Below are 21,545 nucleotides of genomic sequence, written 5' to 3'. Positions count from 1 at the left end.
TTCACACACAAGAAGAAGCATACGCAATACATAGAGAAATACAAACATTGTTATTGTCATACAATTATTCTCCCAAAATTACATAGTTAAATCCTCTCCTGGCTTGTTGCCCGTGGTTTTTTCCCATTCAAGGGTTTTCCACGTACAAAATTCTTTGTCTTATTATTATTGTCGTTATTTCATTTACAGCTTATTATTATACCCTGACGACCTGACCAACAGACTATCTAGAGCTAGTTAACCTTACACAACTCTACCCTGACCTGATTTCGCCTTACGCAAAATCCACACAAAACAATTGGCGCCCACCGTGGGGCATCTAGCTCTTTAAAACCTTTTTTCTTACCTTACAAAAATTCAAAAATCCTACGAAAATGGCCCAACCCATCATTGAAGGACAATTGAATGCAGCTCTCCAACAAGTCGCTGAATGGGAAAGCCTAAAAGAAAAAGTAGCCCAAACTGAGGCAGAAATCCTGCAACTGAAAGAATCTGAGTCAGCTTTAAAACAAAAATTAGAAAAAACCCAAGGGGCAGGCTCTAGATTCCAACCGGGAACCCTATTTTCATCAATCATTAAAAATATTGAATTTTCCAGTTTTGGGAGCACAAGTATTCCTAAATCCATTAATGTTGAAATGTTGATGGTGATGATGAGCTAAAAGATGATAAGGAGAAACCTGATGAATCCGCAGCAGTCATCATGATGGCAGTGGTTCAGGAGATCAAGAAACTCAATGAAAAATTCGATAAGATACCCGGAGTACCTGCCAGTATGGAAGAAGCTGCCCCTGACAGCTATGCTGATTCGCCTTTTATAGACGAAATAGCAAAGGTAGACCTGCCCAAGAAGTTCACAATTCCATCCATGAGGGTCTATGATGGAACCACGGATCCACAAAATCACGTGGCTCTTTACAAGAAGAAAATGCTAGCTGCATCTATTCCCAGCGAGTTCAGACAAGTTTGCATGTGCAAGGGATTTGGAACGACCCTGAGTGGCCCTGCTCTGCAATGGTACATCAACCTGCCAACTGGGAGCATCCATTCCTTTGCCAACCTGGTCAACAACTTCAACCAGCAGTTCGCGAGTAGCAGGGAGTTGGAGAAACGATCCAGTGACCTTTACCGAGTTACACAGAAGCCTGATGAAACTCTCAGGACATTTTTTACAAGATTCAACAAGGAGAAAGTATCCATACCTAGGTGTGACGTTGGAACAGCAGTGGAAGCATTCAAACAGAGGTTACTACCATATAGTAACTTATACAATGAACTCAGTAAGTATCCCTGCCACACCTTCGAAGATGTTCAGGCCAAGACTCCTGCTTTCATCAGGCTGAAAGAAGATAAAAGCTATAAACTTGGATCACCCGGTAGACCAAAGGATCATGAAAGGAGCAATAGGATGAGCAACAAAGGAAACAACTATAGACCTACTCCATATTCCAGGCCAGATCAGTCAGAAGTCAACCTGGCTCATGAGTATCAAGGTAAGGTTAAAGTTTATCCACCTATCTCCGAACATAACTTCAGTGTTGATATTGCAGGATTGATCCAGAGACTTGACAACATAGGATCAGTTGTTAGATGGCCTAGGAAGTCAGAAAATCCAAATCCCAGAAGAGACAATTCAAAATGGTGTGAATTTCACATGGATATTAGACACACCACGGATGATTGTTTTACCCTGAGGAAGGAAGTGGTCTACCTGCTAAAATCAGGATACTTGAAAGACCTGATCAAGACGAAAGGCAGGAATGCAAACCAGGATAAAGAGAATTAGGAGCATAAGCAGGATCGTAGCCTCCCTCCACCACCACCAATCTATGAAGTAAAATTCATATCTGGCGGTTCGGAGATTTGCGGCCTGACAAGCTCAGCAGCAAAGAAGATACCCATGACACCAAGGACTGCATCACCCTGCAAGCCGAATCATGTTCCAACAATCACTTTCAATGATTGTGACCTAGTGGGCATCCCTGATGTTCATCATGATGGCCTGGTAATTTCTATGCAGATTAGAACAGCCACAGTAAGAAGGATCCTGGTAGACGGAGGCAGCTCAGTGAACCTGATCATGCTTGACGTACTAAAAGCCATGAAGATCAACGAGGACCAAATCATCAAGAAATCCAGCGTCCTAGTAGGATTCAGTTGTGAAACCAGGAGCACTCTTGGAGAAATCCACCTCCCAACCTACGTGGAAGGAGTCTCCATCTTATGAGAAATTTGGAGTCCTTGACTGCCTGTCATCCTACAATGCTATCCTGGGCAGACCCTGGATTCACAATGTCAAGGCCGTACCATTAACCTATCACCAGTGTATCAAGATACCAACAGACTGGGGCATAGCCACAATCAAAGAGGATCACAAGACAGCCCAGGAATGCTACACAGCAGCCTTGAAGCCTTCCAAGGCAGGTAAGTTCCTGGCATAGCAATCACAGTACCCTGTCAGGAGCACCTATGTGGCACCTCCCAGAATGGAAACATATCAGGTAATCCTAGACCCTGAGTACCCTGACAGGTATGTTTTGATAGGATCTGACGCACCAGATAGTGTCAAGCCTGAACTGGTAAAATTCTTTAAAAATAAATCATCTTGGTTTGCTTGGTCACATTTTGATATAACTGGATTTAGCGCTGATATAATTACTTATAAGCTCAATATTGACAGATCTTTTAAGCCTATACAGCAGAAAAGACACAAATTTGCAGCTGAAAGAAATACCATAATAAACGAGGAAGTAGAGAAACTCTTGGATATGGGGATGATCAGGGAAGTAATGTACCCTGAGCGGCTGGCTAACGTAGTTGTTGTCCATAAAAAGAATGGGAAGTGGAGATTCTGTGTAGACTACACTGACCTGAACAAAGCCTGTCCTAAAGATCCATTCCCCCTGTCTCATATTGATGCCATGGTAGACGCCACAGCAGGCCACGAAATGCTGACATTCATGGATGCTTCCAGTGGATTCAATCAAATAAAGATGCACCCTGCTGACCAGGAGAGTACTGCATTCATTACAGACCGAGGCATATACTGTTACACTGCCATGCCTTTCGGCCTGAAGAATGCAGGGGCAACGTACCAGTGCCTGGTCAACATGATGTTTAAAGACCAGATAGGTGACATCATGGAAGTATACATAGACGACATGGTGGTGAAATCCAAGAATGCAGAAGATCATGTGAAGCATCTAGAAATAGCATTTGAGATATTAGAAAAATACAACATGAAGCTGAACCCTGCAAAATGCCACCTTGGAGTCTCTGCAGGCAATTTCCTTGGATATATGGTCATAAAGAGAGGCATAGAAGCTAGCCCTGAACAGATAAAGGCTATCCTGGAACTACAGTCACCCAAGTCTGTCAAGGATATCCAAAAATTGACAGGCCGGGTAGCTGTCCTGAACCGTTTCATATCAAGATCCTTTGAGAGATGCAAAACATTCTATAACCTCCTCAGAAAAAATAAACAGTTCCAGTGGACGGATGAACATGAGACAGCTTTTCAGGATCTAAAATCCTATTTATCATCTCCACCCTTACTGGCTAAGCCAGAAAAGGGAGAGCCTTTGTCAGTATACCTATCTGTCACTGACACAGCAGTCAGCGCAGTCTTGGTGAAAGAACAGGACGGTCAGCAACATCCAGTCTACTATGTAAGTAAAAGCCTGCTAGATGCTGAGTTAAGGTAAGGACTACTTGAAAAATATGTCTTAGCTTTAATTATGTCGTGTACTAAATTGCGACCCTATTTTTAAAGTCACCCCATTATAGTCAGGACCAATCTGCTCATAAAATCTGTCCTGCGTAAACCTGAACTTTCCGGCAGGATGGTCAAATGGTCAGTACAGATTAGCACATACAACATCTCCTTTGAACCCAGGCCAGCGATCAAATCACAGGCCCTAGCAGACTTTGTGGCTGACTTCAGCCCTAACACCAAGAATGGACCCTGTTCATAGATGGGGCATCCAATGCTAGGGGAACAGGGTTAGGGTTAGTACTTAAATCACCACAGGGAGACGTGATAGCTCAGGCTATAAGCTGTGAGTTCAAAGCTACCAACAATGAAGCAGAATATGAAGCTCTAATAGCAGGCTTAAAGGTATGTCTAGACCTCGGTGTTCAAAACCTAAAGGTAAAAACTGATTCACTCTTAATTGCTAATCAAATAAAGGGAATTTATACGGCTAAGGATGCAAAATGATTTCGTATTTAGAATATGCGAAAAACCTTACCGATAAATTTGCTTTATTTGACATAGATCAAATATCAAGAGACCTGAATACCCAGGCTGACGCTCTAGCCAGCCTAGGTTCGAATTTTACCCCCACTGTTTTCGACAAAATACCAATTGTGCACTTATTAGAGCCAGCCATCAGCAAACCTGAACAAGTCAGTCCTGTCAATCAGGACAATAACTCTTGGACTAAACCCTATTATGACTGGTTTCTCCGAGGAATACTGCCTCAGGGCAGACATGAGTCAAGGGCTTTTAAAATTAGAGCTTCAACTTATGCTATCATCAATAACACTTTGTTCAAGAGATCGCAGGCTGGACCCTACCTGAGATGTTTGGAGCCTGACGAAGCCAAACTAGTACTTCAAGAAATACACGATGGACACTGTGGCAACCACAAAGGAGGAAAGAGCCTGGCAAGCAAATTTCTCATGACATGCTACTACTGGCCCACACTGAGGGCTGACTGCCTGGAATACTCTTCAAAATGCTAAGCCTGTCAAATTCATGCACCAGTTATACATCAACCATCTGAACTCATCCATTCAATTTCCGCACTCTGGCCATTCATAAAGTGGGGCATGGATATTATGGGAAAACTGCCCGTAGCTCCAGGACAAAAAGTATTCATGTTAGCTATGACTGATTACTTCTCCAAATGGATTGAGGCTGACTCTTTCAGGCAAGTAACTGAAAAAGAAGTAATATCCTTCATCAGGACAAACATCATTTGCAGATATATAGTCCCATCAGAAATAGTATGCGATAATGGAACTCAATTTGTGGGGAAAAGGACCCAAGCATTTTGCCAAGAATGGAATATCAACCTGGTAACATCAACCCCTGGATATCCAAAAGCTAATGGCCAGGCTGAATCTAGCAATAAGGTAATCATAAGTTGCCTAAAAAAGAAGCTAAAAAGAAGACGAGGCAGATGGGCTGAAGAACTTCCATTAGTACTATGGGCAGACAGGACAACCCCAAAAACTGCAACAGGCCAAACACCTTACTCCCTGGTGTATGGGCGTGAAGCCGTCATTCTGCGAAATACGGGTACCAACATCCAGATGCAGCCTGAACAATGTTGAAGCATACAAAGATCTAATGCAAGACAACTTGGTCCTAACAGAAGAATTAAGAGACGCTGCCAAAATCAGGATGGCATCATATCAACAAGCGGTCGCCAGGACTTACAATAAAAATGTCAGGGTCAGGGTCTTTAAAGAAGGAGACCTTGTCCTACGCAAAGTATTTCCAAATAAAAAAGAAAAATTAACAGGCAAACTGGCTCCCACATGGGAAGGCCCTTACTTAATTGATTCAATTGTTGGACAAGGAGCATACAGGCTCCAAACGCTAGAAGGGGAAATGATCCCAAGATCCTGGAATGTAACTCATTTAAAATTATTCCATATGTAAAGACCAGGCTACAATCAGGTATAAATTCAATCACTACTCAACCTAACATGCTATGTGATGAACTACATGTTTTACATGCCTTGTCTTTATTTTATATCTGTTCAACTAACCCATCTATTTACTTCTTGAATCCTGAACAATTATACATGATAAAATATTATATGCATAAATATTCAGGATTGAGGGCTACTTTATTATACATTCCTGAAACAAAAATTTTGCACTTAACTGTGCCTGACGAGTTGGTAACCGCCACCAGATACAGTAAAGAGTCAGGACCAATCAGGAATGAAATAATTGCCTGACCTGACTAGGTTTACTGCCACGGATTACAACCGGCTGGACGCAGCAAGACAGGTGTAAGGGTGTTCTCTCCCAAACACTTAGTCTAAAATGCCCTCTTGACAGGCCGAATACCAAGCCCTCCAGCTAGGCAGGGGACATAAGCCCTCCTGACAGGCCGGTTTTCCCACCCCTTCAACCATTATAGCAAAAAACTATACTTGGTTGAATTACTCATGAATAACAAAATAAAACGAAAATAATGTGCAGGTTATTCAAACAGAATGTTTGACAGGCCCAACAGGATGAAACTCACAAAGGAATATCAAAAGCAGAATAAGCCAAAAGAAGGCCATCATGCCTATATTAATAAAAACCTTTACCCCCTAGGGCAAAGGTGCCAAAATATTCATAAAAGCCAGGGATAACCTCCCTGACCCAACACATGAAAAGAAAAATATTGTTTGTCCAGGGACATCCCCCTGGATGGGCCAAAATACCAAACTGAAAAAATAAATTACTGCTTCTCCTTAGAAACAGTAGAAGCATCAACAACCTGCTCCCCACTCTTAGCCGGATCAGCGTCAACATCTTGCTCCCCTAGAGAGTCGACCTCCTGTTCATTCTCCATATTATGCAGGTCAGGATACTTTGAAGCAGCAAAAGCCATCTCAGCCTCAGGGTTCCACTTCGTCCTGGCCTCGACAGGCTCCGACATAGCAGCCGCCCTTCCCTTGATATAGAAGTATAGGGAAGCATCATCCAGCTTGAACTCCAAGTCATCCCTCTCTTGGGTGAGATCCTCATTTCTGTCCAAGGCCTCCTGCAATAGCCGCTTGCTCGAAACTGCCTCAGTCTTAGCAACATCTCTCTCAGCCTGCACCCTTGTCAAGTCAGCAGCTTTAGCAGCCAGGTCAGCTCGTGCAAAATCCAGCTCAGACTTTAGCCTATCATAATCTGAGCTCATCAGATCAATTCTAGCTACCAAAAAAGTAGCCTGATAGGCATTATGGAGACAGGTCACAGCACCCTGATCAAAAACAGAGAGAAAAGTATGAGTAACTTACCCTAATAATAGAAAACTACCAAAACAAAACACACATAGAAATTGTTCCAACCTACCTCCCTTACGGCAGCCAAGGCACCAGCCAAGAGGTCGATCAATGATCCATCAAGAAACTGCCTGAGTAGCAGTCTCAACAGGGTCAATGGTGAGCATGACATCTGATTTAGAAGCAGCGTAGTCCCTGATCTTCACCCTAGCAGCCTCCATATTGTCCACCCTGGCTCTCACTTCCCTGACCGGGGTAGAAATGTCAACATCTTCAGTTTTCTTTTTTTGGGCTGCTGAACTTGTCTCAACAGGGCAAGAGTACAAAGCAGCTGACCTTGGCGATCGATTGTTCAGTCAAGTCAATAACAGGCTCAGCATCCCCGCTTCCCTAGGAACCTTCCTCCTTAATCTTAGCCAACCTGGCTGAAAGGTCAGCCATACCAAACCTGACAAGGCGAATAGATGACCTGGTGGGTGCAACACGAAATACTATATTAGCAATATAAACTAAACATTACCAGGAAGCCAAGGCAAAAATAAGAGAAAGACTAAGATAGACTTACTGCCTGAGGTAGTAGCACTAGTAGCCCCTGAAGGATTAGCCGCCCTGGCAGCACCATCAGCCATTAAACAGCGAGGAAGGTGACCAACCCCACAACAAAGAGGCCAAGACCTCTCCAAAGGAGGAATAGCAAGGAAAGCAGAAATATTGGGAGTGGGATACTCAGTTTCAGTAACCCAATCATCAACTGCACACATAAGAGGTATGACTCATTATAAATTTCATTTTATTTTTCACTAACAAGTAAAATATGCAGGGCAAAGAGAGAAACCAAAAGACTCACCAGCAACGCAAGCCTCATGATTCAAATACGCCAAGTCAGGACCCACACAATTGGTCCTGATAAACATGTACCCAGCAGCCCAGCCTTTATCATGGCTGCTGTCCAAGTTACTCAAAAGAAGAGTAGTAGACGCCCTGACCTTAAAACTTATACGGCCAGGACTGTTTGTTTTAACAGCATAACAAGTCTTCAAATCATCAAGAGAAAAAGAAATATTGTGTTTTTTACAGAGATTCTCAATGGAACATACAACCTTCCACACCATTGGCATTAACTGATAAGATGGAACACCAATCTCCTTAATAACCTCAAGCATAAGAGGAGAAAAAGGAAGCTTACACCTGTCCCCTTGGAAGCCCAAATCATGAATACAGAACCAACCAGGACAAGCCCAGTCGGCCCTGATGGGAGAATTCTCAGGGATCCAGACTTCAGCATCAGCAGGGATGATCCCCTTATCCTTCAAAATCTTCTCAAACTCAGGCTTCAAATGGTTTGCAGGAGACTGGTCCTCATTTAAAGCCTTCGTAGGCTTCAATTGAAAATCATCATGGAATATTGAGATCATCTCCAATGGAGAATCACTCGGCTTATTGACTGTGGGAGATGGAGCAGCAGAAGAAGTAGGCAAAGTTTCAGAAGAAGTTTCCTCAGGATTCTGAGGAGGAGGAGTTGCAGGAACCGCTGCCCTGGTAGACTTCTTCTTTGTAGCCATTATTTGAAAGATTGTAAAGAATTGATTAAAGATTGAAGAAGTTGGAAATTAAGAGACCTGAAGAGAAAGATTATTAAAGAGAGAAAATGAGAAGAAATTGCTTTGGTGAGTTTAACTTAATGAAGCACGCATGTATTTATAATGAAGAAGATTAGGGTTTCAGCCGCAAAGGAAGTGGATAATCATTAAGGAAGTTGCAGTAAATATCACACGCGTCATCAACTGCAGTAAAATAGACGTTACAGGAAACTGACTAGGCAAAACTTAATCGTTGGGTAATCTTCCTAAAAATAAAGTTATCTCCTCATTTTTTCGTCCTGGCACACTGCAAATAAGGAGATAAGGGGCAATTGTTAGGCCTGGAAATCCGCAGACCTTCCTGATCAGTATCTCATCTAAACCTGACTGTCAGGCTGTCAGGGTCCCTGGCTATCAGGGCATATGAAGATAGGCGTCAGGCCATGGAGAGGACAACGGTCAAAATATCAGGACGATATTAGACCATATACGCGTGTTATAAAGGAAATATATACGCAGCATTAAGTGTGAAGATTTCGCAGTAAATGCAGTGATTAAGGGAGGAATAATTAGCAATTATTACTGGTAATAATGGAGAATAATCTGCATTTAATACCGTATCAAGCAGCCGTTCAGGGAAGAAGTCTATATAAAGAATACTTTGAAGATATTAGAAGCATCTCATTCACACATAAGAAGAAGCATACGCAATACATAGAGAAATACAAACATTGTTATTGTCATGCAATTATTCTCCCAAAATTACATAGTGAAATCCTCTCCAGGCTTGTTGCCCGTGGTTTTTTCCCATTCAAGGGTTTTCCACGTACAAAATTCTTTGTCTTATTATTATTATCGTTATTTTATTTACAGCTTATTATTATACCCTGACGACCTGACCAACAGACTATCTAGAGCTACTTAACCTTACACAACTCTACCTTGACCTGATTTCGCCTTGCGCAAAATCCACACAAAACAGAGGTCATAGTTCGAAATAAGGCAAGATTGGTAGTGCAAGGTTATAATCAATAAGAAGGAATAGATTATGATGAAACCTTTGCACCCGTTGCTCGTCTCGAAGCTATTCGACTTGTGATAGCATTCGCAGCTCATAAAGGAATGAAACTCTTCCAAATGGACGTCAAGACAGCATTTCTAAATGGGTATTTACAAGAAGAAGTCTTCGTAGAACAACCTCCTAGATTTAAGTATAGCAAATTTGAAGACCATGTCTTCAAATTAGACAAGGCCTTGTATGGATTGAAGCAAGCACCAAGGGCCTGGTATGACAAATTATCGAAATTTTTGCTTGACAGTGGATTTAAGAGAGGTTATGTGGATAAAGCCCTATTCCTAAAATCCGAGGGTTTTGACCTTCTGGTTGTTCAAATCTATGTCGACGATATTATCTTTGGATCAACCAACCGCAATCTGTGCAAGTATTTTTCGGAGTTGATGACTTCCGAATTTGAGATGTGCATGATGGGAGAATTAAAATTCTTCCTAGGTCTGCAAATTCAACAAACTGAGGAAGGCATCAAAATTTATCAACGGAAATATATTAAGGAATTAATTAGAAAATTCGGAATGGAAAATTCCCATGCTATGTCTACTCCAATGGTCGCAGACAAGAAATTGACTTTAGATGAAGACGGTAAGTCAGTTGATGAAACAACTTACCGAGGAATGATTGGGTCATTGCTATATTTAACTACAAGTAGACTTGAAATCATGTTTAGTGTATGCGTTTGTGAGAGATATCAATCATCTCCCAAATAATTGCATATGACGGTCGTAAAAAGAATCTTACGATATCTCATTGGGACGTCTAAACTGTATCTATGGTATCCAATGGAATGCAATTTCGATTTTGTCGGATATTCAGATGCCGATTATGCAGGATGCTCCCTAGACAGGAAAAGTACGTCGGGTGTTGCCACGTTCGTTGGACCTTGTATTATCACATGGGGTTCAAAGAAGCAGAATTCAGTTGCCCTTTCAACAGCAGAAGCCGAATATATTGCAGCAGGACTGGTATGTACTCAATTATTATGGCTTAAGCAACAGTTATGTGATTATGGTGTTAACTTAGGTTGTATTCCTATTTTATGCGACAACACGAGTGCTATTATTATTTCCAAAAACCCCGCGCAACACTCGCGTACCAAACACATTGAAATTAGACACCATTTTATACGTAACCAAGTTGAAAAAGGGAATATAAAACTAGAATTTTGTAGTACTGAGAAACAATGGGCAGACAGTTTGACAAAACCTTGAGCTAGAGGACGTTTTGAGACTTTACGATTGGAAATTGGTTTAATTGGTGGAACCTAAGCTTCTATAAATGTTTAATCTCTCAATGATTGATTAGTATGAGATAAGATTGTATGACTGTGTCCATATATTACGTTGCATGAATATCTACGTTTTATAGAAATTTATTTATCATATATATTCTGTTTGTATTTAAGAATTTAAGTTGCATACAAATTTTATTCTCGTAACAAATTTGAGATACACCATACTATTTTATTTACCAATATTCTATCAAAAATCTTTCCAAAAATCCTATATGTCATATCTCGTCTAACTTGTGCAATATTGTGGACAAGGCCCTCGGGAACTGCGTCCGCGGGATCCACACTAGGCATAATCGACTCGAGGTTCTTTCGAATCGAATTAAGACCAATTAGAGTCGCCACCAAGTTTTTTGGGAACTTGGAACCGTTCAAGTCAACTTTACACCTTTCATCGAAAAGCATAAAGCCAATCGACTACGAGTGATTAAAGATAAAGACTTGTACCCTATATCACTCGATTTGAATGACTCTCGTAATCCAATGGTATTTAGACGGATCCACAAACCATAGATCTTGAGTAAGGGGTGAGGGTACGTGTTAGGAAGCCCATAAGGACACCTAACCCCGCCCGTCAATAACGGCCTCTACTAAGTCAAGTGTCGGATTTCAAACAAGGTCATAGCTACTACGATATATGATATGCAAACATCGTTTTAAACCCTAACATGTGACAACAATTTCTATGTCGTTTTAGATGCAACTAAACTAACTTTGTCAAAGTTGTAATTTAGCATGTGGGTTGATTAATCTAACAACATACAAAACAAAGCAAACAAGGCTTAAGGGGGAATGGGGGAGCCATTGGGATCTATCCTATTACAACCCAGGCATTTCATGCCGACACAACGAGAAATAAATTACAACTCAATCTAATTACAACAACTATCGTAATTACTTTGACTCAGATTACAATACAAACTAACAAAATACAACTTAAACTATTAAGTCTTAATAAACGAAACAAATGTAAACAAAAAAGCTAAAGCTAAGTTAGACTAATTAAAGATGTTAGCCGAATTATTAGTTAATAAACAAATTAGATTAGAATTAAACTAATTAAATTAAAATAAATAAGTACAAAGGCTTGAAATAAATTAGGTACAACTTATTAATTAAATTGAACCCAACTTATTAAAATTATTCACCAATCCATATTTATTAAAATAGGATTAGTAAACAATTAAAGAAACAAAAGAAGAAAAGAAACTAAAACTGGCAGACCCGTGCAGTGCACGGATCAGAAGTCCGACAGACCCGTGCAAGGCACGGTTTTTGTAGAAAAGCAAAGTTAATTATGTTTTAATTACGAAATCAGTAAAATAAATTACGAAAAAATTAATTAAATTAAATTTACAGATTTTGAACCATAAAAGATAATTAAAACGACTTTTAAAAAAATTTGAAATAAATAAAACAAATTAAAGGTTAATTAATTACAAATTGAATTAAATAAATACGAACTAGGTTAGGTACAATTCTAAATCGTCAACGAGTGCAAATGGAAAGGTGTTAAGCACGCACTTCCATGCTAGCGAGAAAATTAGTGAAAGGGAAGATGAATTCAATTAAGTTCTGAGAATTGTTAATCGGTTTTTAAAGCTATGTCGATGTACCCTAATGTGTCTAATTAGGTTATCAAATCGATCTAATGTCATCTAAATGAGTTATATGTTAACAATCAGAGGTCAAACTAACATGTGAATGGTCCTAAGGTGGGTCGAATTGGCCGAGACAACAAAGGGTCAAAAGCGAGGAACGGAAGTTAGAAATTGTTTTATTTATGCCCTACCTTGAACACGAGGATATGTAAATGAGACGGGGGTGTACGACCGACTGAAGTAGCGGTTTATTTTCCCATCTCAAGTCAACGCGGGTGTTCATGGTGGTACTTTAACTCATACTCGGACTAAACTAGTTTCATAGTTAATTTAAACGATAAATAAAAGCGATGAACAAACAAAAATAAACTATAAGAAAAACAAACATAAAAAACGAAATAAAAAAGGAGAAAGAGGAGGATTTGATGCACCCTCAACCTACATGTATCGTTGACACCGTCTTGGGTCGTAATCGATGGTAGATTTTATTTCGAGAGGCCGTCGTCGACGAAGAAACAAAGCAAACACGCGTTTTTGGCAAATCTGGACAGCAACTTTCAAACGATGATTTCTCCCTCGTTTCACGATGAAAATTCGATTTAAAAGATGTTTTGGAAACTAGAAAGGGAGGAGAACAGAGATCTTCAAGCAACCCCTGCTCGTTTTGGGTTATTAAGATTTAAAAACGAGCACAAACAGAACTGGACAGACAAGAACAAACCGCGAAAACAGAGTGTATAACACTCTGTTTTTCGAGGGATTTCGTGTACTCTCAAGGGCAATTTGGCTCGTAAATATTTATCTAATGTGTAGATGGATGTTATGTGGTTAATTAGGAACAAGAAAATCGAGTTTTGATGGAGGTTTGAGGGAGGAACGAATTGTTTTTCGAGGAGGACACACAAACAGTTTCAGTTTGTATGTCGGTTTTGTGGAGGGTTTTTGAGAGGCAATTAGGGTTTGTTTCTGAGGTTTAAAGCTTGTGAGTGATGGTAGGATGTATGGAGAACTTAGAGGAATGAATGTATGGTGAAGGGGTGGTATTTATAAGGAGTTAAAGTAGGTTAAAAGAGAGGGAGAGGCAATCGGGCTTCATCCCGTATGGCTGCTGTCCAGCAGCTTTTGTGAGGGTTTGAGGGGGGTTTTCTTGGTGATTAAGCTAGGATAATATGGGTAGGATACTAGGGTATGGGTTAGGGTTAATGGGTACGGGTCTTGGTAGTGTTTGGAGCGGGTTTTGGGCTCGGGAATTGGCACGCAAAACAGGGGGCTGCATTGGTTATGCGCGGGCTGTTGGGGGGTGTTTGGGGATGAAATTTGGGCCGTGGATAGGGGGTTCGAACAAGGGTGGATGGGTATAAGCTTGGGTTGGTTAATGTACTCGAGATTCGTGCCAATTCGTAAAGGAAACGGGCTCAAAAACCGAGCTAAAATCGAGCTCAAAAACAAGTGTTCAAAACGAGTTCTTTTCGATTTTCAAATCGATTTTTCAAATCAATTAACCCATTAAAATAAATGACTTTTCAAATCAAATATACTCATAAAATGATTTTTCAAATCAAATATTTATTTTATTTCCAATAAAATAAACTTGGGAAAATAAATTCAAAATAAAATAAAATAAATTAAATTTACCTAAAAAACCATAATTCAAATATCATTTAAATTAATGAAATGAACTCACTTAAAAAAACATTAATTTAAATATCATTTAAATTAAAAAATACTTCATCAACGACGCCCATTCTACCTCGTAAAACGAGCTCCAAATAATGACAATGACAACTAAAGAATACATGTGTCCTATCATCATCGGGTGTTTGTCGGGTTCTCTATAAATTCCAATATCGACGGATACGGGTATCTACAGAGCCCCCACTTTGACTGAGGCTTGGACAAGGCGAAAGTCAAAGTATACCCCAGGTCCCTCTCGACCTGAGGATTCTTCGGGTCGTTTATAGTCCATTAGACTTGCGTATATAAGCTCACCAGCCATAAGAAGAGACCATACCTGAAACTTCGTTGGAGATTGACTCTTGCTTCTGTTGCGTCAAATTATCGTCGTTGGTCATCGACCCATAAATTGCATAAATGGTGGGTTGAGCCTTATCCTTAGGCGCCTACGTATCCGTTTCTGACGGAATCAAACCCGCGTCGTAGTTCGGCACCTGCTGACACATGCCCAAAGTTTATCATCAGCTGGCACTTGTCCGAAATTCATCATCTGCTGACATTTGCCCAAAATTTATCATCTGCTGGCAGGTGTCCAAATGGGACGGGACTTTTCGAGGAGGTTGCCGCCGCTTTCATCATTTGCTTTCAGCTAAGGAATTCCTCCATTTCATACTCTTGTATTGAATTGAATTCTTGGTGGATGTCATCCTTTATATCTTGATAATGGTGTCTGAAGCCAACGGCTTCAGAGCCCCCAGTTTGCAATGGCTCTAAAGTCGAAGACTTTAGAGCCCCCAGTTGAAGCATATCCTACTACATTTGAAACAATAGAACGTACTGGCAATAATCATCACATAAGCACATTTGGATCATCGATCCTAAAATTAGATCATTTGAAAGATTGGGTCATCGACCCGAAAATTGAATTTGAAAATTTTGAATAATTGGGTCATCGACCCGAATTTTGAATTTGACATCACTTGGAATGCTGGGTCATCGACCCGAAATTTGAGTTTGAAAGACTGGGTCATCGACCCGAAATTTGAACATGCTGAAAATTTTGAATAATTGGGCTATCGACCCAAATTTTGAATTTGAAATGAATCACTTGGATGTTGGGTCGTCGACCCAAAATTTGATTTTGAACTTGACTTGAAATGTACCACTACTTGGATCATCTATCCATAATTCGCAAAAAGTTTTTGAAATTTCGAAATTCTGAAATTTTTTGAAATCGAACCTTGATGGGTGAGCATGAAATACGACTCAGACACTCTGTATGACCCGTAAACAACGTGGGCGTAGCCCGCTACCGTAAAACAAAAAAGGAAAATAAAACCGTAAGTGTGCATGGGTTTTAGTTCAAATATTGACTCGCTGGGACAGAAATGTAAATTGGCCATTCTGGTGCACCCAAAAGATGGCAAATGGGAATCACAAGGTCGTCGGACTTTGGACGGAGATATCGTATGACATGGGCATGCTCCCGAGGGCACATGGGAATCAAGATCACTTGGCATTGACAAGGTGGATTAAACTCACGGAGCAATAACGTTAGCTTTGCCCAGACACTAAACACAGACTGATTTTATGAGAATACTTAGACATCACACATCACTCTTGTTGGGTTCTGTCCCTCTTCTCCTCGCCTCCTTTCTTTTCAGCGGGTTTTCATCATTTCTTGCCACCGCCTTCTTTCTTTTCAGCGGGCTTTTACTATTTTTCTTCCACGCCTTCTTTCTTTTCAGCGGGTTTTTTCATATTTTCTGTTCCCAACACAAACCTACATCTATATGACTCGGCATCTTTGCATAAACCATTAGATAAAGCTCATTCTGAGACTCGATACTATTCATCCGAACCTATATCCTTATCCTAGCCTACATCGAGTGCTAAGACCGACTCAAACAAAGGTGGCTTCATTTGGACTTGGTTAGGACCCGTAAGAAACCGACAAGATGACAACTTGGTTGATGAGTGGATTGACTCCCTTATTCTGAAGGACTGCCTACGTATTCGCGTGGAGCGAAATCAAATCTGACGTAGTTCGATCATGGTGCATAAACATGGCATTTTGATTGTGTGTACACACTCGAAGGTTTCACCTAAGGTATCATGTCATATCCCATTCTAGCCTGTAAAGTACCGTTAAATCCCGTGTCTAGGGTTGGTACAAAAGGTTGTGGTTTTTTGGGATGTGGAGCTTGGTAAAAATAGGTTCGCAAGGTAAACCATCATACTGAAGGTTCGCTTTGTGGTGCTAAGGCCAACGGGTTATGGCTTATAACGTGGTTGGAAATGGTGTCTCGAGTTTGATGAAACCCGAGTACAAATGGGTTGGAAATCGATGTGGGTTCAAATTTCCATGTCTGGACCCTAAAGGCTGGGTGTAGCAACACAAGCGGAATAATTCTCAAAATTCCCGACTATCCCTTTGTAACTGTCTCAGGAAGGACTTAGAGGGTAAAGAGGTTACTACTTAAGCTTTTGGGCTTCGCCCATTGAACTTCAACTATGGGTACTTGACTTGAATTCTGGCTTCCGTAACTTCGACATCCAACCAAAAGCACTCTGTAATAACTTCAACATTTTTTTGTCTTTTTTCTTTTTCTTTCATCTTTTTTTTTTTCATTTTTCTTTTTTTCATTTTTTTCATTTTTTCAAATTTTCTCTTTTTCTAATTTTTTCATTCTTTTTCATCTTTTTTCTCTCTTTGAAAATGATCTTCTATTCATTCTCTTAGTCATAAATGGATACACCTTGAAAACTGGGCTTCGCCAACTAATTTGGGTAGGAACTAACAATTCCTTGTTAGAACGGGTTGATATCTTCTCTCTTCGAGATGGGATGATTTTGTTGGGGAAAAGGCTTGCCTTCCATCATCGATAGGGGAAACAAGGAGCTAGTCCGGGTTTGTCATAGAATCATCTAAAAGCTTGTCACAAACATTGGTTCAGATGGAGGTTTTCTACCACCAGACATGGAATAGGTAAAGGAAACAGACACGGGATCCTAATGTATCCTTACATTTTGAAACGAGACATATTTCCACCCCAGGGATGCCTTTGAGTGTGTTGTGCATTTTATCATGTTTTGGAATGATTGAGGATTGGAAACAAGACATATTTGGAAACGAAACTGCGACTTTTATTGGAAAGACAATTGCTTAACAGACTCAAAGGAACGATTCCTAGGACACACCCTAGGTCATCGCGGAACAAACGACTCAAATTCAAGAAAGGAAAGTCCTAGACTCGACTCAACTAAGATAAGAAAACAGATCCCGACTCATAATTTCAAATCTGGTCATGAGCTTTCCCTTGTTCAGTTGTCAACTTAGATGCTCGGCTCTTGTCCTTGATCCCTTTGATGGTATGCCTCCATCCCGAGGTAGTCCTCGAGGATCTACGCCAAATGATGAAGGTTGGTGAGTCGAATTGTCTTTTATTAACTTCGTTAATGAGAGGACAACATTCTAGAGCAAGACTCCCGACTTGAATTTCATTCTTCGGGTTTGGCAAGAATTCAGAGCAATCCACAAATATTTTCCCGATAAACACCCCTTTCAAGTGACATGGGCGGATACGATGGGAATAATCGACATTGTCTTCGACAGAAACAAAGTTGGCGTGATCGCCAAATGGATTGGTGATGTTATTGGGTTTAACAGTTGGGATTGGGAGTGTTCCATTCTCAATCATGTCTTGAATTTCGTGCTTTAGTCTAAAACACCTTTCAGTATCGTGTCCCTTTCCTTGATGGAAAGCACAGTAGGCATTCGGTTTATGCCATTTGCCTTGTTGTTCAGCAGTGAATCCGGAGTTGGACCAATAGGCTTGACTTTCCTTGGGCTATGAGCCTTTGGAGAGCGTATGTATAAGTGCATCCGATATCGGTGAATGCCCTAGGTGTTCGGCGCTGCGACTTCTTCGATTGCCCTTCTAAGAGATTGATGGCTTCATCAATATGGGTGGTTGTTGGGGCCTTGGCCTTAGATGATGAGGCCCCTTGGTACCCTTTCGGCTTTTCAGCCTCTGCCATTCTGACATCATCTTCTACCTTTATCCCGATTCTTATCAATTCTTTGAAAGAGCCAAAATTCTGTATTTGAGCATTGCGGTAAATAGGTCGTAGATTGTTTACGAACTTATCTACCATTTCAACTTCGTCAGGCTTCTTGGCTAACTTCACGCTTTCAGCGTGCCATCTTGCAAGGAATTCGGTAAAGCCTTCTTTATCTTTATGGGTCATAACCTCTAGCGTTCTTATATTGGTTCGAATCTCGACATTGTCAGCATAGTGCTTACAAAACTCCACCGTGATATCTTCGAAAGTAGGGAAGTTCTTAAGGTCCAGATTGTAGAACCACGCCTTCGGGTGTTCATCTAGAGATTGAGCGAAAATTTCAGAGAGCATGTCAGCAGGTACTCCCTTCAGTGCTAAGTACCCCTTATAGGCCTTAACATGGTGGACTGGATCTTCGGTGCCCTTGAACTTTGGGATGTCAGTGAGTACCATGTTTGTGGGCAACTTATCCTGAACTGGGGCATAGGCCCTAGCATTTTCGTAGTGGATGTTCTTCCCCTGGGAGAGTTTCAGACGGTCTTCAATGAATTTGAACCGTTTCTCCAGATCAGTCAGAGGTGGGGTAGATGGAGGGGAATCTTCACCCAGCTTAGATTCGATTGCATCCATTCGGGTCATCATGAGGTTCACGGCCTCAGTGAGCTTGTTAACAGCCTCTTCCATTGCTTGAAGTCGGGTTTTTTGCGGCCTTTCTACAAGAAAACCCCGAACCGAGTCAATATTTAAAGAAAGAGCCCCTGCACACTTAAGGACACGACCCCAACTTGACTCAAACAAAGACTCGACTTGAGACTGACTAACCAAAGGTTCGACTCACGGTTGGATTTAGACCTCGATTCATTTTAGACTCGACAAAACGACATGACTCAAGCTGTCATAGCTCGATTCTAAACTGGACTCGGTGTGACTAAACCCGTGATTGGACCAACATAGTCCTTAGGTTCGAGTGAAATGTCCTAAAGGGCCTAGCTTGGACGTGTCTGTGGACTATCCTAGACCAAATGGTCGACCAACATGACTCAAAGCCCAAGAGGTGAGCTTGGGTGACCCAACAAGGTCGTGTTCTAGACTCTTAGAACGAAACACACCCGGCCTAACACGGCCATGACCCGGACACGACTTGACGCATTTCATGCTTGGTTGAGGTTCGAGAGGCATTTTGGATTGATTTTGAAAAAACGAAAGATTGATTCGAAAATGAGATTTGAAATGGGCAGCATGCCGGCTATAAAAGCTCATTTTGGGCCGAAAATTCTAGTCCTATTTGGGCAGCATTCCGCGTTTTTAAAACCATGCTAGTTTGAAAGTAAGTTGTTCAAAAGTTCGGTTTTGAAAAGGACATGGGAAATTTCGAAAAGACTCGGGAAAACAATTTGCACATTGTCATTCTCATGTTATAAGGATGTATGCTCCTAGACATCTCTAAGTCTCGGCAAGTCTTCTACAAGAAGGTCTATGCCCTCCATCCTTTTGCGGTCTTATAGAGCAAGGTGTCTTAAGGTAGAGTACCTAGAAGATCGTCCCCACCATCAAGAACCACGCGAGGTGAAGTGGAAGCGAGCAATGTGCAGCTTCCTAGCATAGTGGGACGTCGCCCCCCACGCATCACGAAGAAACGCTGGGACGGCCCGGGCAAGTCCTTAAGGGTTTATGCATGAATCGTAGCACTATGAGTAATGTTTTACTTTCCAATACTTTCTTTTCAAGTTTCACCTCGGAGGAAAAGACCCTAGAAACAAAGTGTAACTAGTCCTCTTTTCCCAAATAGAGTCGCCAAATCGTGGACAAGGCCCACGGAACTGCGTCCGCGGGATCCACACTAGGCATAATCGACTCGAGGTTCTTTCGAATCGAATTAAGACCAATTAGAGTCGCCACCAAGTTTTTTGGGAACTTGGAACCGTTCAAGTCAACTTTACACCTTTCATCGAAAAGCATAAAGCCAATCGACTACGAGTGATTAAAGATAAAGACTTGTACCCTATATCACTCGATTTGAATGACTCTCGTAATCCAATGGTATTTAGACGGATCCACAAACCATAGATCTTGAGTAAGGGGTGAGGGTACGTGTTAGGAAGCCCATAAGGACACCTAACCCCGCCCGTCAATAACGGCCTCTACTAAGTCAAGTGTCGGATTTCAAACAAGGTCATAGCTACTACGATATATGATATGCAAACATCGTTTTAAACCCTAACATGTGACAACAATTTCTATGTCGTTTTAGATGCAACTAAACTAACTTTGTCAAAGTTGTAATTTAGCATGTGGGTTGATTAATCTAACAACATACAAAACAAAGCAAACAAGGCTTAAGGGGGAATGGGGGAGCCATTGGGATCTATCCTATTACAACCTAGGCATTTCATGCCGACACAACGAGAAATAAATTACAACTCAATCTAATTACAACAACTATCGTAATTACTTTGACTCAGATTACAATACAAACTAACAAAATACAACTTAAACTATTAAGTCTTAATAAACGAAACAAATGTAAACAAAAAAGCTAAAGCTAAGTTAGACTAATTAAAGATGTTAGCCGAATTATTAGTTAATAAACAAATTAGATTAGAATTAAACTAATTAAATTAAAATAAATAAGTACAAAGGCTTGAAATAAATTAGGTACAACTTATTAATTAAATTGAACCCAACTTATTAAAATTATTCACCAATCCATATTTATTAAAATAGGATTAGTAAACAATTAAAGAAACAAAAGAAGAAAAGAAACTAAAACTGGCAGACCCGTGCAGTGCACGGATCAGAAGTCCGACAGACCCGTGCAAGGCACGGTTTTTGTAGAAAAGCAAAGTTAATTATGTTTTAATTACGAAATCAGTAAAATAAATTACGAAAAAATTCATTAAATTAAATTTACAGATTTTGAACCATAAAAGATAATTAAAACGACTTTTAAAAAAATTTGAAATAAATAAAACAAATTAAAGGTTAATTAATTACAAATTGAATTAAATAAATACGAACTAGGTTAGGTACAATTCTAAATCGTCAACGAGTGCAAATGGAAAGGTGTTAAGCACGCACTTCCATGCTAGCGAGAAAATTAGTGAAAGGGAAGATGAATTCAATTAAGTTACAGAATTGTTAATCGGTTTTTAAAGCTATGTCGATGTACCCTAATGTGTCTAATTAGGTTATCAAATCGATCTAATGTCATCTAAATGAGTTATATGTTAACAATCAGAGGTCAAACTAACATGTGA

The sequence above is a fragment of the Silene latifolia genome, chromosome Y, assembly GCF_048544455.1.
Source record: "Silene latifolia isolate original U9 population chromosome Y, ASM4854445v1, whole genome shotgun sequence".
NCBI lineage: Eukaryota > Viridiplantae > Streptophyta > Magnoliopsida > Caryophyllales > Caryophyllaceae > Silene > Silene latifolia.
The sequence above is the reverse complement of the archived record's forward strand: the minus strand, read 5'-3'. Positions refer to the sequence as shown.